The sequence below is a fragment of the Mus caroli genome, chromosome 9 (assembly GCF_900094665.2).
Source record: "Mus caroli chromosome 9, CAROLI_EIJ_v1.1, whole genome shotgun sequence".
NCBI classification, from domain to species: domain Eukaryota; kingdom Metazoa; phylum Chordata; class Mammalia; order Rodentia; family Muridae; genus Mus; species Mus caroli.
In genome coordinates this window covers 24,602,764-24,618,429 of record NC_034578.1, presented here as the reverse complement: position 1 = coordinate 24,618,429, position 15,666 = coordinate 24,602,764, and the positions used below count along the sequence as shown (strand labels likewise).

General features: G+C 39.2%; 1 protein-coding gene and 1 long non-coding RNA gene across 6 annotated transcripts in view; one reads left to right on the top strand and one right to left on the bottom strand.

Moving 5' to 3' along the window:
- The window catches only part of LOC110301585, a 159,961-nt gene extending 157,151 nt beyond the window's left edge, over positions 1-2,810 (top strand). Inside the window, exon 3 of the long non-coding RNA XR_002378726.1 lies at positions 2,341-2,810. This is a non-coding gene — a long non-coding RNA (uncharacterized LOC110301585). The remainder of the gene's footprint in view (positions 1-2,340) is intronic.
- Positions 1-15,666, bottom strand: part of Opcml (opioid binding protein/cell adhesion molecule like) — a 1,139,977-nt gene that overhangs the window by 123,695 nt on the left and 1,000,616 nt on the right. The window lies entirely within an intron of this gene.

Below are 15,666 nucleotides of genomic sequence, written 5' to 3'. Positions count from 1 at the left end.
AGAGTTAACTGGAACAATTACCAGGTATTCTTTGTGACTCTTGTGACTTTGCACTTCCTTGTAACTCTTAACTGGTATCTTTGGTATTTTTCCAACAATGCCCTCCCCACTTCCTTGAGTTGTGGTTTCTTCCTTTAAATACCCCCTTATTCAGCTACTCTTGGCTCCATGGTCCTCTACCCCTGCATGGTGTATGACCATGGGCCCGAGAGCGCTCTTGAATAAAAATCCTCTTGCAATTTGCAGCAAGACCGTTTCTTGTGGGTGATTTTGGGGTGTCACCTCTCCTGAGTCAGAATGTGGGGGAGTCCTCACATTGTGGGTCTTTCACTACCATGTTATATCAATGGACCACTGGTGTTTAAAACAGTGGCTACAAGTTCAGTTCTTTGGGGGGCAAATAAACACCATTGTCCAAGAAAAATCTCTTCTCTTGCTTTCAGTGCACCTCCACGTTTGTGTGCAGGAAGACAACCAGCATTCTTACTTCTTAATTCAATAAAGTAATGCCTTCTATTTGGTATGTGGTAGGCCAGCACCCAGGCTGGAGAGGGAAGGGAAAGTCACTTGCCAGAATGTCTTATTTTACTTATGAAAGCTGTTGAGTAGATTGCCTTGAGTACAAATGGACTGTCTTAGTTCGGGTTATTCTCCAAGTGACAGCCGATGGATACAGGATATCCTCATGGCAACTTCTAGTATCTTCCAGTCTTCAAGTCATTTTATTTGTTTCTTCCTTTATTAGAATGTTGGCTTCTTTCACTTAGCATTGTCTATTTTTATATATTTCACGTCCTAGATAATTGTCACTTAGATATTGTTGGGAGTGGGGAGTAGTTGCCTCATATGAATCTGTTGGTGTTTAATAACCCACCAAGCACACGTCTTTAGCTTCAAGCACAACACAGAAGAACAAAGACAGGCATTGCCCAATGTCAGTGAGCTTAAACTTGAATGTAGAGATGAAAAATGGAAGAGATTAAGAAAGGAAATCTTTTGGTTTTTCTCTTTTATTTACTCCTATTCCCTTTGTGCTGCTTAGGATCAAGCTCAGGAGCTGGTCCATGCAAGGGGCTGCTCTACCACTGAGCAACAGCTCAGCCTTACCTCATTTCTATTAAAGGAAAGAGTCAACATGAAATGTCACCTCTATAGCCCAAGTCAAAGATCTGCAACTAGGGCAGTGTTTGCTTAAGAAATAGTCACTTTTGTATAAAGGGATACTCTATCCTTACTATGTGAACAAGAAACCCACTATAGTTAGCTCCTCAGCATTTCCTAGGATTTAAACGTTGAATTGCATCTTCTTTTCAAATTATTATTTTGTCTTTTGGAAAGTTAATATGGTTATATGATTCTAGTATCAATCTACAAAAAATATATACTAACAAATTTTACTATCTATAGTACCTTTGTCCCATTATTATTAACAATTACTATTTTGCCTTGTACAATTGATCGAGCAATGCTTGGTTTTATGCAAAATAGCATAAGTAAGTATATCATAATCACCATCCATAATACAAAGCACAGAAGGTTGTAGAGTGTGTATATCACGGCATATACCATTGCTTATATATGATAAAGATGCACCTTGGGATCTGAGTAGTATTTCAATGTAGAAATGCATGGTAGTTTATCTAATGGGCCCTATTGACAGCTAATTTTGGTGTCCATTCTTTGCTTTATGTTATTATCACATCAGATATGAGAAAACCTCTCTGTGGGAAGGAGATCTTTCAAGTAGAGACCTTTCAAAACTGGTTTGTTTGTTTGTTTGTTTGTTTTAATCACTCTAAAAAGTATCAACCACATCATCTTCCTGACCTAAAATATACCAAAGGGAAAGAAAATTCACTGTAAATTAATGATGCATTGTGCATAGGTTAGAACCAGGTACCAATGCAGATTGCTTAACACTTCTACTAACAACAGATCAACGCACTACATATGATGTCACTTCAAAATCGGTAAGATTGGATGACTTATTTTATGTTGTTCTGTGCAAGAGTTTTGATAGTGGTTGGTGCATTGCTTTTCTTGAGGTTTTAGCATATTCTAATCCATCAGAATCCAAGACAACCTTTCCCTTGATAACTCCTGTCAACAGCAAATCCTCTATGATAATTAATTAGCTTCATCAACTTGTCAGGACCTAGATTTACCCAGAAGGCAAGCATTGGTAGGCCTATAATGGATTCTCTAAATTAGGTTAACTGAAGTGGCAAGACCTGCCTTCAACATGTCTGGCATCATTCCCTGGGTTAGGGACTTGAGTTACCTAAAACAAGAAAGCAAGCTGAACACCAGTGTTTACCTCTCTCTGCTTCCTGATTGCAGGTACAGTGAGACCAGCTGTCCCAATTTCCTGACACCAGGACTTCCCCACAACAAAGGACAGTACCCTGGAACAGTAAGTAAAACTGAACCCTGTCCACATTAATATGGTTTTGTCAGAGCATTTTGTCATTGCAACAAGACAAGTAGCAAATGCATCCTCATAAACTTTGGAATTTTTGACAGTTTCATAATGAGCAATGATTTTAAAACATCATTTTGCTTGTATCATGTATATGTATAAGGATTATCTGGGCTATGTTTTAGGAATGCCTTTGCTCAGCACTGTGAACTTCTCATTTTTAGTAAATAATCTTTCTTCACACATCTCTTAGAGATAAATAACTTATTTGGCGGGCTAGAGTTATCTCTGTGGAGACAGAGGCCTTACCTCTCCCCTCTTTTTCCACTTCTCCCAGCTATGCAGTATTTGGGAGTACTAAACTTATTTCTGCACCAAACATTTTGTATCCCCAAATAAACATAAAATATACAGTCGAAAGGAAGGATGGTTGATACATCATTTCACATAAGGTAGTGGAAACACTAGGAGTCAGCTAGATGTTGCCTGCTCCCCTCCCTGCTCAGTGATACTTGCATTGTGTATACCTATCAAAATCTATACTAGACAAAGGAAAGTCTCTACAGCTGCACTTTACCACACACACTAAGGAATCACTCTAAAGACTCGGATGAGAAAAGAATCTCTGTGCATGCATACATTGCTACATTGCCCCTTCTAGACCTGGATGCCAAGGCCAAGACCACCGTGCATGTAGCCAAACTAAATACTGAAGGTTCTCAGAACACAGCAAAATGACAAGGATAATAAAGCAACTGGCATATGCTTCGTCAGGAGAGTAGGCAAGCTGGAATCAATGCCGTAACATAAATGTTTGAGAAGGGCAGAAGACATCCCGAAATCTCACTGGGGAAATAATGCAATTCCATTGTCAGATGTGACCTTGGCACAAGAACATGAATGGTTTTACTAAAATTCCACATATACTTCAAGACAAGAAGCAATGTGTATGTAAAAGAAACAGCCTGTAGGAAATCAGAGAGTGATGGCTTCCCAGATCCAAGGCTTTGAGTGTTTTAACAGTAAGAAGAGAGCAGGGCTGTGGCCAGAGTCTTAGAAATGGAATAGGTTGGTAATTTGGCAAAGTGAACAACTGGTTCCCAATTCAGCAGATAGGTGACAGGGTTACTGCTAGAGATGTTGTAATCTTCCAAGTATAAGCACAAAGAAATTTATTGTCTTAGGAAAAGGGTAAGTTTACTAACCACACATTGTATTGGAAAGCGTGATGATTTTCTTAAAATCTCTTAGCTGGGCATGTCTTTTTTGTGTGTTTATGTTAATTGCAGAGAATAATGGGACACATTGTGTTATTTTCATACCTGCATTAATGTATTCTGATCATTTTTTATTTTCCTCCTCTTCCCTGATGATGTCTCTTACCTTTTCTGACATAGATAAACAAAGACATCTCTTTTAAAAAATGAGGAAGATGAAAAAAGAAAAAAAACACATAAAAGAAAAGCACCCAATCTTATTATTATGGTGTGACACCACATTCAGCTACTGCTCCATTGTTACTGGGAATGTCTTGCAATGCCCATTGGTACCTGGGCCTATCCCTCCAACAAGGTTAGTGTAGGATGGGTGTCCTTTTTCCATCAGTGTACTTTAGGCTGGTGACTTGCTGTGATACTTTTCAAAGTGCTGAAACTCATGACCATGAGAGTGGGTGCTACTCAGCATGTCAGAAGCAGAGATGGACTTTGAGAAATCAGAGCAGAGTCAGGCTTGCAAATGCTCAAGTATCAACCTCTTTCCTTCCTCCACTGAGACTTCCTAACAGTCAGACTGGCTAGGGTTAGGGCCAGGATGTGGTCAAACATGCTCCCTAAATAAGTGCGATTTAAAGCAGGGACAGCAGAGAGACTGGGGTCAATAGGGAGAACAGAAGAGGGAGAATAGGTATTTGGAAGAAATGTTCCTTTCTCAGAAATAATTATGGAAGTCTTATCTTCACAACACCCTCCACCACAGCAACACCACCTTGCTCTAAAATATAAGGGGATTGGAAACAATAGCGACCCTGTGGCCCAGGGAGGACATATTGAGGGCAGAAGTGTCACAGTGACTCTAGCTCATTTACATTCATTGGCTCATTTTTCTCATAAATTAAGCAGCACTTAAAAACTAGATAAAGCAACTCACAATATTAATAATTATGTGTCAAAAACCAATATTTACTCAAAGGCAACAGAGTAGAGCCAGGAAATGAATAAACCCTCCTCTATCCAATTCTGTTAAAATATTAAAAAGTCATAATATTTCCCAAGATCTTCTGATTTGCAAAAGGATACCCGACTCCGACTGAACAAAAGCACCCACTTCAAGCCTCGTGCTGGCCTTCTTCAACAGGTTCTTCCCCTCGTTTGTTTCTTAGGAGATCCTTGCTACTGTATTATTTTTCCTGATTTTATTTGGTTTCTCCTGCTTTAACCCTCTACCTCATGCTGTGGCCATGCAATTGGACATCTTGCTAGCTGTGTAGCTTTAGAGATGATAGGATTTGGAATAAGATTCATACACTGTGAGTGAAATGTGTAATATGGTCACCTTGCATAAACAACCTGACCCACAGGGAGAAGAAAACAGAAACTGCCCTGCTCTGTGGCATTGGCATCTCTATGAAAACCCTGACAGCCCAAAAACAAAAGAAATTTGCACCTAGGGTATATCTGACAGGGGAGTGAGGGTCTTTTTAACCCACCTCTGCCCTGAGAATGATCAGACTGCAGACTCTACATACCTGCTTCCTGTGGAGAAAATCAGATTTGTGAATCCAATAGAATAGGCCATAAAATATCTGAGTGGGCGATTCTATCCTCCTCTCCTGGTTGTTGTCACTTTCTAGCTAGTTTCACACTTATTCTTTTTGTAAGAAGATAAATGGGTCAAGGGAGGGTCTCCTTGGGATGGCCACTACAGCAACTGGCTCATTTACACATCAGTTAAGTGGTATTTTTGAGTTTCCATCATAGATCCTTGAAGGACCTTACTGAGAGCCTTCCAGAGAGATTGTCCAGTTCACAGTGCATCACAAAATAAAGCCTGTGGCGCTTCAGGACCAACAGTCATATCAAGCATGGGATGACCACCAAGGGTTACATGAAATCCATCAGAAGCATTTGTTCTAGATGAAGCTTCTCCACAGGCCGCTGCTTGTTTCTTGCCATCCTGATTGTAGACCAATCAGCTGGCTAATCGGTTCCAGTGGGACATGAAGATGGCATCTTAGTGTCAAAACACAAGGCACACATTATCTTTGTCTGTTTCCTGTGCTTCAGATCCTGGGCTGACATCCTTCCTTCTGCATCTTTGTCCTCTGAGCAGTTGATCTCAAAATAGATGTGCATCCAAGTCACTGGTGTACCTGGGGAATACGTAGCCAGACTCCTGTCCCACACACTGTGGCAGGTTTAGGTGGGATCTGAGCATATACATGTCTGGCAGGTCCCCAGATTTTGCAGTTGCTGCTGCTGTCTTGACAATTTTGACAATTGTACGTTTTTAAGAAGCAAAGATCTGCTCTACTCCTTTGTTAAATTTGGTCCAACCCCTAAGACAATCCACAGGGCTGGTCTTCCATTCTTGTGAGAGACACTGGCATATTTAGAAGGGGAAGGATACCCAAGAGTAGAAGCATTTCTATGGTGTACAGCCCATCCCTTTATCTTTCCTGTGATACTGGGTAAGCTCTAACTTCCTGGCATTATTAGTTTATTAGCATATAGTAATTATATATAATAATGGGTTTCCTTATGACATTTTCATACATGTATAAGCTGTAGTTTTAATCATGTCACTCCCTCACTTCCCTCTCATTTGATTTTTTCTTTACAAATTAAGACTTTTAAGAATCCAAAATGTAATAAACAATGTTATTACCTCGCCCATTTAACTCTGTGAGTCAGAAGGAGAAAGGCATTGGCATTCTCCAACTTATGGACAAATCGTTTGCTCCCTGTGCCCCAAACACATTTATCTACCTTTTCTTTGAGTAGGGCACCCTTTTTACTCATTAATCCTACTTTTTAGGATATCATTTCCACTCTGCAACCTTCCTGGAGTCTTTCCAACCAAAGTGAATTAAATGCCGTATTCTACTTCTCTATCCTTTACGTTCTTCTATTGATGTACTTCACACAATGAGTTCAATTTATGGTCTTTACTTATTTGACATCCCTGATAAATGAGAAGCATCTGTTCTCCTCCTTTAATGGAAGGTAACCACTCAGGGCCCCCCCCCCTTTTTTTAAATCATCTTAATACTAAGCACGGCATCTTCACTTAACAGACATAGAATAATTATTTGTTGAATGGTGGACTTCAGATCACAAAGGAAATAAAGTTGCTGGTTTAATAGGCTTGGTTATTTGCTTTTCCCTGGAGACATCCATTTACTCCTAAGTCACTGTGGACAAAAGATGGGAAGAAAAAGAACGAGTGCCATAACCCAGACAAGTGGCAGCCACAGGGAAGAATGCAGCCATTCACCAGGGCAAAGGAGTTAAAATGGAGAACCACAGTAGGGCAGAGCTGGGTGGCATGTGTGTGAAAAAATATAATTAATCCCCAGATGAAATATGATGGTAGTTGAGATATGATTAAATTATAATCAGGTATTCTAGGCAGAGATGTCTATAACACACTTAACAAAATATATAAATATGGTCTAAAGTTAAAAGGAAACTTGAAGGTTCAAAAAGGAAGACTCAGTTATCTGGAAGACTCACTCATTTGGAACAACTCATTATCTGATAATGCGGGATGAATAATGCATTCCTGTGCGTGTTCCCCGTATCCCCCCACATTCTCTCTTCCCAAACTCTGCCTATCTGACTTCACAGATGAAAGTGCCTGGAGCTGAATTGGATCTACTGTGTTTGGTTTTGAATGCAAAATGAGAAAAGCTATTAATTTGAAAACCACTATCCAACACCTCCTTCAACCCTCTTTCCCCCTTGTCTGTTCTTTGGCCTCTTTGCTTGGCCCCCAGAGAGATGGAAAGAAAGGCTTTAAGAAGCTGGTCCACCCACAACTTCTGTGGGAAGAGCTCTGCCTGCTGGTGCTTCCTGGGGCTGCAGATGTAGCAGCCAAGGAGAATGTTCTCAGTCTGACATTTAGATGATAAAACTTGAGGTAAGACAAATGTCTCCCCCCACACTCCGAGGTGACAGGTATCACCCAACACCATTTAACAAGTCAGTCTACAGTCCTTGTAGGCATCATATTCTGTGGATAAAATTGATCTCTTCTTTATTTGGAAGAAAAAAAGATGGAATGAAGCTACAATATTTCTTTGGTTTTTGAATTATCCTAAAGGCCTCAGATGTTGGCATAAGCCTGGATTTAGCTCTTCAACAAAAACCGCATAGGGACAGGAACTGTCCTAACACAAGGATCAAGCAAACTATCTATAGGAAGTTTGGATTTACAAGCTTGCTCATATTTAGGCATGAACTTTACACTGATAAAACTTCTTTATATCAGGAGAAAACCAGGGACTGGTCACAAAGAGACATCCTAGCTCAGGCAAAACAAGTTGTGTTGAGAACACTATCCCTCACTGAGCTCTGCCCTATTATTCTTTCTTCACTCCACCAGGTCTGACTTGTAGATCTTATACTGAGGTTTGTAGATTAGATGCTGCAGTTTGGATATGTTATGAGTATATCCCTGAACACCCATGTGCTTGAAGCCTGTTGACCAATGTCGATACTAAGATTGTGGAACTTTAAGAGATTGGGTCTAATGGGAGGTAATTAGATCATTTGGAGCTCTGCCCATAGAAGGACCAATGGTGCTCTTTCATAGTGGATTAGATCTGGAAAAAATAGATAGGTAAGTTAGTAAAAACAAGCACAGCTGTCTGGGCTTCTTATCTTGATGTCTGTTGTGTATGCACCCCACCCACTGTGATGTGACAGTCTTCACTGTGAGTCCTCAGCAGGGCCTCTCAGCTTCTAGTAACACACTGGGAGTTAAAGAAGCCTATCTTCCTTATAGAATAGTCAACCTCAAGGATTTTGTTATATAGACAGAAAATGGACCAAAACATTGAGCTTTCTATGAGCTTTCTTGCCTAAGCTGAATAGCAGTCTATAAATGGGGACCTATGAAACCTCTTTTCTACTGTTTATTCTTTTACTAGAAATGATTTTCACTAAAATTAAATGAAAGTGGGGGAGGGAGGAAGGAGGGGGGAGGGAGAGAGGGAGAGGGAGAGGGAGAGAGAGAGAGAGAGAGAGAGAGAGAGAGAGAGAGGAGAGAAGAGAGAAAATGGAGAGAAAGGGAGAGAAGTAAAGTGTAGTTTGTTTGTTTGTTTGTTTTTTTTGACATAAGTCTTCACCTAAGATAGCCCTAAAATTAAGACCCAAGAGTTCTGCTTTTGTAAATTTGTATTGCTGTTGCTGATGAGAGCATTATTCCTAATACAGTTTCTGCAGGGACACATTGAATGAATTCTGGATAGCACACAAAGGTCAAGTGACCAATAGGAAGAAGAAAGGCCACTCAGTCACAAGGAATAGCATGATCCTTTGAGCAAAGAGGAAATGAACACTGAAAATTCCAGAAATATGTCTAGCTTGGAAAATAGGCTCCATTTCCTGTGAGAAAAGGATGCTTTGAATAAAAGGCAACAGCTACATCTTCAGAGGTGGCTGGATAACACAGGGATTATGCAACTCACAGGACTGCTGGGCCAATAAATCTGAAGAAAAGAAGGGAAAGCATGGAAGGCATAATGAAGAGCCCTTGACAGTTTCTATCACTATTAATCAGAGATCTAAGCCCTGTAAACATCATTATGAATAGCTAACTTCCTTGTCATCCGGTGTATGTTCGTATGTGTGTGCCTGTGTTTGTATACACATAGGTGGGTGTAGGTCAGAGGACACAGTTCCTCAGGTACTGTCTACTTCTTTTTTAAGACAAGCCTCACAGAACTGATGCTTACAAGGTAGACTAAAGTGACTAGTTAGCCCCGGGGATCAACCTGACTCTGCCTTCCTAGCAGGATTATGTGCTACCATGTCTGGCTTTTTAAATGTGGTTTGTGGGGGCTGAACATAGATCCTAGTGCTTATAACAAGCACTTTATTTTACTAGTTATATACCCAACCTCTCTTGTGAGTTCCTTGACCTGAGTTTTTTCCATGCCCTGAGTAATATTGCATATTATCTATTGTAAATGGGGGCAAGGAATGATTCCTTATCAAAGAGATTTTAAAATGCCATTTATTATGCCCTTCAACAGATGAATAGATAGTGAAAACATGGTACATATGCATAATGAAATACAATAAAGGAAAAATATATCATGATATTTTCAGGCAAATGGATGGACCTAGAAAAGATCGAGTGGGGTAATCCAGATTTGAAGAGACAAATGCTGAATGTTCTTTCTCATCTGGGGTCCCTAGCTTCAAGCCTTCAGATGTGACTATATAACATAGAAGAACCACAGAAATGAGGAAAGTATAAAAGGATCACAAGTGGGGTCAAAGAACTTCAGAGGAGAATAGCAAGATACAGATGATACAAAGGAGAAACAGAATGATGGGGAGAGAACTCCAACAAGGAAAGAGGGAAGGGGCTTAATAAGAAGGAGAAGGAGGATCAAGTAACATCAAGGTTACTTGATAAAGCCACTAGAAACCATATTATTTTATATTTACCTGAAACTATACACTATATGTGTGTGCATACGTGTGTGTGTGTGTGTGCTAAATAAAGTTAAACTACATGAGCTGAGGATATTCTACGTGAGAACCATAGATTAATAACAATAATAGCAAAACCCTGGGGGTTATACACATGAGAAACCTCCTTTTGAAATGCTGTTCAGGGTGGCCCAAATGACTCCCCAAATGGTATAAACTGCAAACTTAGTCCTAGGTTGCAACACAGGGATCACAAACAGTCCTGATTAGAGAAGGCACCACACATATTGAACATGTAACTCAGTTGATTAGAGCTGAATCGGACCTGAAAGCTTTTTTCCTGCAGCCTAGCTTTTATAGTTCCAGAAAATACTATGCAAGCTGCCAAGGCACGGAAGCAATTAAATAGCCTTAGCCAGATTCAACACCTATGAACAAAGACAATTTCTAGCATGGCCAGATATGCAAACAGGTGTAAGAAATGGAACTCATATGTCAGTGGCAACCAACAGCTCTATAATTGTATTTAAGGCCCATTCTGACACTGGATATTTGACCAGAATACTAGGACTATCAAGGTCATGGCCTTTGGAAAGAATCTACTACTGCCACTTTTCTAGACCAGCTTAATTTCTTATTACATTCTAAATGTTATCCTTATAACCACAGATAAGTACAGGTACCACCATTGTCAAGGAAGCTTTTTCTTAGAGCAAATAGAGACAGACCATTACAGAAAGCAACAACTGGAATACATGCTAAAATCAATGGGTGGTGAACACTAGCCTCAACAAATGCACTTATGCCATAGTTCTTACAACTATACCTCAGCAGATGTCATGGAATAGGGCAGAAAGAGTGTAAAAGTCAGAATATCAGGAAGTATAATGTGTAATAGCAGTATAAGCAAGATCTGATAGTGTCCATGTCAATGGACAATTAGAAGAGGAAAATATCATGTGGCCCCATTCCTAGATAACTACAAGAAACTCTTGAGTGCTGCAAAAAGATTAATTAGCCCCTCCAAGGAATGAGCCCCCATCTTGGTTGTCCAATCAGCTTGAAACCATATAAGTACAAACAATAAAAACCGACTTATATATAGTTGTATGCACGTGTGCACACACACATACACACACACACGGGGGGGGGGGTTAAAAGAAGGAAGGTAGCTAGGATGAAATGTTGGAGGAAATGGATGAGGTCTAATTAAAAATGATGAAATAAAATAAGAAAATGTCACTTACTCCAATTTTAGTTAAAAGATTTTAAATTGTAGTTAATAATAAAGGAGTCATATTTTAAAAAAGACTTAATACCACTAGCAAGAAACATAGTTGATTTCAGCCCTACCTACAGCACTTCAAAAACAAAACCAAAATAATTTAGGCTCTGCTCTAAATTATAGAATGATGAAATGAAAACATTAGAAATTTCCTAGTGATACAGTCCCCAAATCCTACCTTGATTTTGAATTTTACCTGCATTGAAGACCACAGGAAGAAGTGTTCTGACTCCTCACAAAATACCATATGTAGTACTCAGTGTCTCCTGCTGAAAATAAGCTGTGGCATTTTGTGTGAACCAGCTTCATGAAAATGAATATTTAAAAAAAAAAACCTTACCCTCTCCCTGCTGAGTATTTGTGAAAAGAATTGAAACTGAATGAGAGGAACTCAGACCTTTGACTGTCTTTAAAGATATTGTCATTAAGTTCAACATGAGAGGAAAGGACCGACCAAGTTAGACTCTCAAAGCAGAAAAGCAATTCAAATTCTTTACATGGGGACATGATTGGTGGATTCTAAGGTGGATTCCTCAATGATGGCGAGAGACACAAAGCTGTTTAGCCCCTTAGAAATTCAGTGAAGATTATCAGCTAACAAGGCATCAAAATGAGACGTCAATAGCAAGAAAAACTACACAAATATACCCACAACTGACCAATGGTTACTGAAAAATAAATAAAAAGAGAGAAAATTAAAAATTTCCAAGAGTCAAATGAAAATGAAACCATTGCTTACCAGAACCTGTAAGATGCAATTAAGACAATTCTAAGAGGGACGTTCATACCCATGAGAACTTACATGAAGAAAGAAAGAAAGAAAGAATGAAAGAAAGAAAGAAAGAAAGAAAGAAAGAAAGAAAGAAAGAGAAAAGAAAAGAAAGTCATAACCAATCTCACATTTTATCTCAGAGTCCTAGAAAATCAAGAACAATAAAATTCCCAGAGTAGAAGATGGCAAGAAATAGAGCCAGAACGTAAGTTAGTAAAATGTTGACTTAGAGAACAGTACACAGAATCTATCACACAGAGCTGACATTTCTGATACAGTAAATGAGGTTGACAAGCAAAACAAAGCAAAAGAGATAATGAAAAGATCAAAATCAATAAAATTAGACATGAAGGAGTAGTGGTTAGTACAGAGTATAGTGAAAAACAGAGGATCACTCGGGAGTGCTTTGAAAATTCACATTCCTTTAAGAAGTAGTAATTCCAGAAGAAATGTCCAGATTCGTAGACACATATCACCTATCACATTTAGATCAGGAACCTGGAACAGCTTAAACAGATCCCTCTCAATCAATTAGATTAAAGCAGTTACCCACCAAAGTCTCACAACAAAGAAATTCAAGCATGAATGTATTTATTGACAAATTCTATTCAATGTTTAATGAACACCAAATAAACTAGTGCATAATAATGTTTGGGAAGGATCACAGCTACATTCACTCCATGAAGGCAGCGCTATCCTGATAGCAAGACTGAATAGACACAAGAAAGAAAGCTATACAAGAGTATACAGATGGGTAAGAACTCAATACAATAATTGAAAATAAAACAAGAACACATTAACATCATATACCATGACATCATTGACTTTATTCCAGGGATGAAAGCTTAGTTCAACATGGAAATGAATGAGTCTTATTTGGTACACAAATAGACTTAAGAAGATAAAACACATGATCTTCTCAAATGGTGACGTCAAAAGGACTTCAACATAGCTGAACACACCTTCATAATAAAAGCTCTAAAAGAACTAGTGATATAAGGTGTATTTAAGGTGGGAGAAACAAATAAACTGTCAACATGGCCATTCCAGGTTATGGCTAAGGGAAAGGTTTTTATTGAGAAAGAGAGGGGGAGAGAGAGAGAGAGAGAGAGAGACAGAGAGAGAGAGAGAGAGAGAGACAGAGAGAGAGAGAGAGAGAGAAAGAGAGACAGAGAGAGACAGAGAGACANAGACAGAGAGAGACAGAGAGACAGACAGAGAGAGACAGAAGCAGAGACAGAGAGAGACAAAGAGACAGAGAGAGACAGAGAGGGAGGCAGAGAGAGACAGAGAGACAGAGAGACAGAGAGACAGAAAGACGAGACAGAGAGACAGAAAGACGAGACAGAGAGGGAGGAAGAGAGAGAGAGAGAGACAGAAACAGAGACAGAGAGAAAGAGTGAATGACCAGAGGCATCTGGAAAAGTCCAAAGCAGAGAGAGAAATAGATTAAACATGACCAGAAGACTGGGCATGGCTGGGGCTATCTATAAGAGCCAAGAGAGAATAGCAGAAGGTAGAAAATACAGAGTGCTTAGTGAGAAAAACCAGAGCAATAGTGAGAAGAGAGCGATTATAAGAAAGATGTGTAGTTGCTCCTGAGAGAAGCCTGTGAGCTGAAGGAAGCTTAGGGTAGAGGAGGAGGTTGGAAGTGCTAACATGCATGGACGTTGGAATGTGTAACAGATACTTATGATACTGAGGGAACTGGGAGGCCAGGGTGTACTTTGATATGCTGATAGGTGGCACTGGTAGCCATTTGTCCCTTCTGCGAGAAATCTAGGAGGTGACTCCTTTTGGCAGATAGGAACCGGTTCCCCAAGTTCCTAAGGAATGCTGGCTTTGATCCAACCCTGACACATCCTCCTATAGGTCAAGTTGAGCTCATTTCTGGATATTTGAACGCCTTTCTGGAGTTTGGGGGATTTGAGTTTTCTTTTGATCTGACAAAAGGAACATAGCTCAATACAAAAAGACTGTATGTGACAGATCTGTAGGGGGGATTATTCTACATGAGGGGAAATCTGAGAGTATTTCCTTTAAGTTTTAGAATGAGATAAGGATACCAACTTTGTCTACTTTTATCCAAGATAGTGTCTGAAGCCTGATTTACAGCAGTAGTAAAAGATAAAGAAATAAAAAAAAGATGCAAATAAGAAAAGAATTCAAATTATCCCTATTTTCAGATGACATGATTGTATACTTAAAGATAATAACAACTCTAACAGAAAATTCTAAAGCCCAATAAAAACATCCAGTAAAGTGGCAAAATACAATATCAACATACAAAATTCAATAACTTTTCTATAAACTAATAATGAACTCCCTGAGGAAAAAATGAGTTAAATAATCTTATTTAAAATGCTTTTTAAAGCCTAGTAATAAACTTATCCAGGGAGGTAAAGGCCCCCTACAATGGAAACTTTGAGACACTGAATACAGAAACGTACTAGATGGAGAGACCTCTCATGCTCACAGAGAGGCAGAATTAATGTTAATGACTATCTTACCAAAGGTACCCTACAGATTCAATGCCATCCTAAATAAATTCCAATGGCATCCTTCACAGAACTCTAAAGCATATCTTAAATTCCATATTGATGCATAAAATCCCTGAATAGCCAGAGCAATCTACCTGTAGAAAGAATGCTAAAAGTATCATAGTTTACAATTTTCAATTATATTGCATAAGCACAATGCAAAATAAAAACAGTATGCTGCTAATACAAAAACAAATCTGTAGAGCAATAAAATAGAATAGATGACCCAGGAATAATCTATGGCACATGCTTAGATGTGGACAAATTAATCAAAAAACACATTGAAGAAAATATGGCTTCTTTGAACAAATGAAAAACGGTGGGAGAATTGGGTTTCTATTTGTGAATGGACAAAATAGAATTCATATATTTCACTTTGTGCTAAAATAAATTCACAATGGATGAAGTGCCTTATTATAAGACTTGAAGACTGAAATAGATGGAGAAAAACCTAGGAGAAGCCATTCCAGATGCAGGCATAAGAAAGGCTTTTCTGAACATGGTTCTATTAGTACAGGGAAGAAACCCCAATCTGGACAAATGGGAAAAATGAACAGCCATCACAGCAAAGGGAAAGCTCAGAACACTGAAGTGGCAGCCTGCAGAGTGCATGACAATCTTTAGCCCCTACATATCTGACAGAGGAATAACAACTAGTATATATAAAGAATTTCAAAAATTAAGTAACAAAAATGGCCATGCTATCGAATAAATAAATGAGTAAATGGACTGGACAGTTTTCAAAAGAAGAAATACAAATGGCCCAAAATAATAACAACAACCACCAAAACAGAAACATGAAAATGGTTCCGTATCTGTAGTCATCAGGAAATGCAAATTAAAATCATTTTGAAATTCTCACCCCAGTCAGATTGCTATCATCAAGAAAATAAATGGCGCTCATCCGGCTGGATCAGCGCCTGGGTAGCGGGAGCGCAGGGTTGCCTGACACCCGCCAGCTACCCACGACCCCCACCGCAGGATTT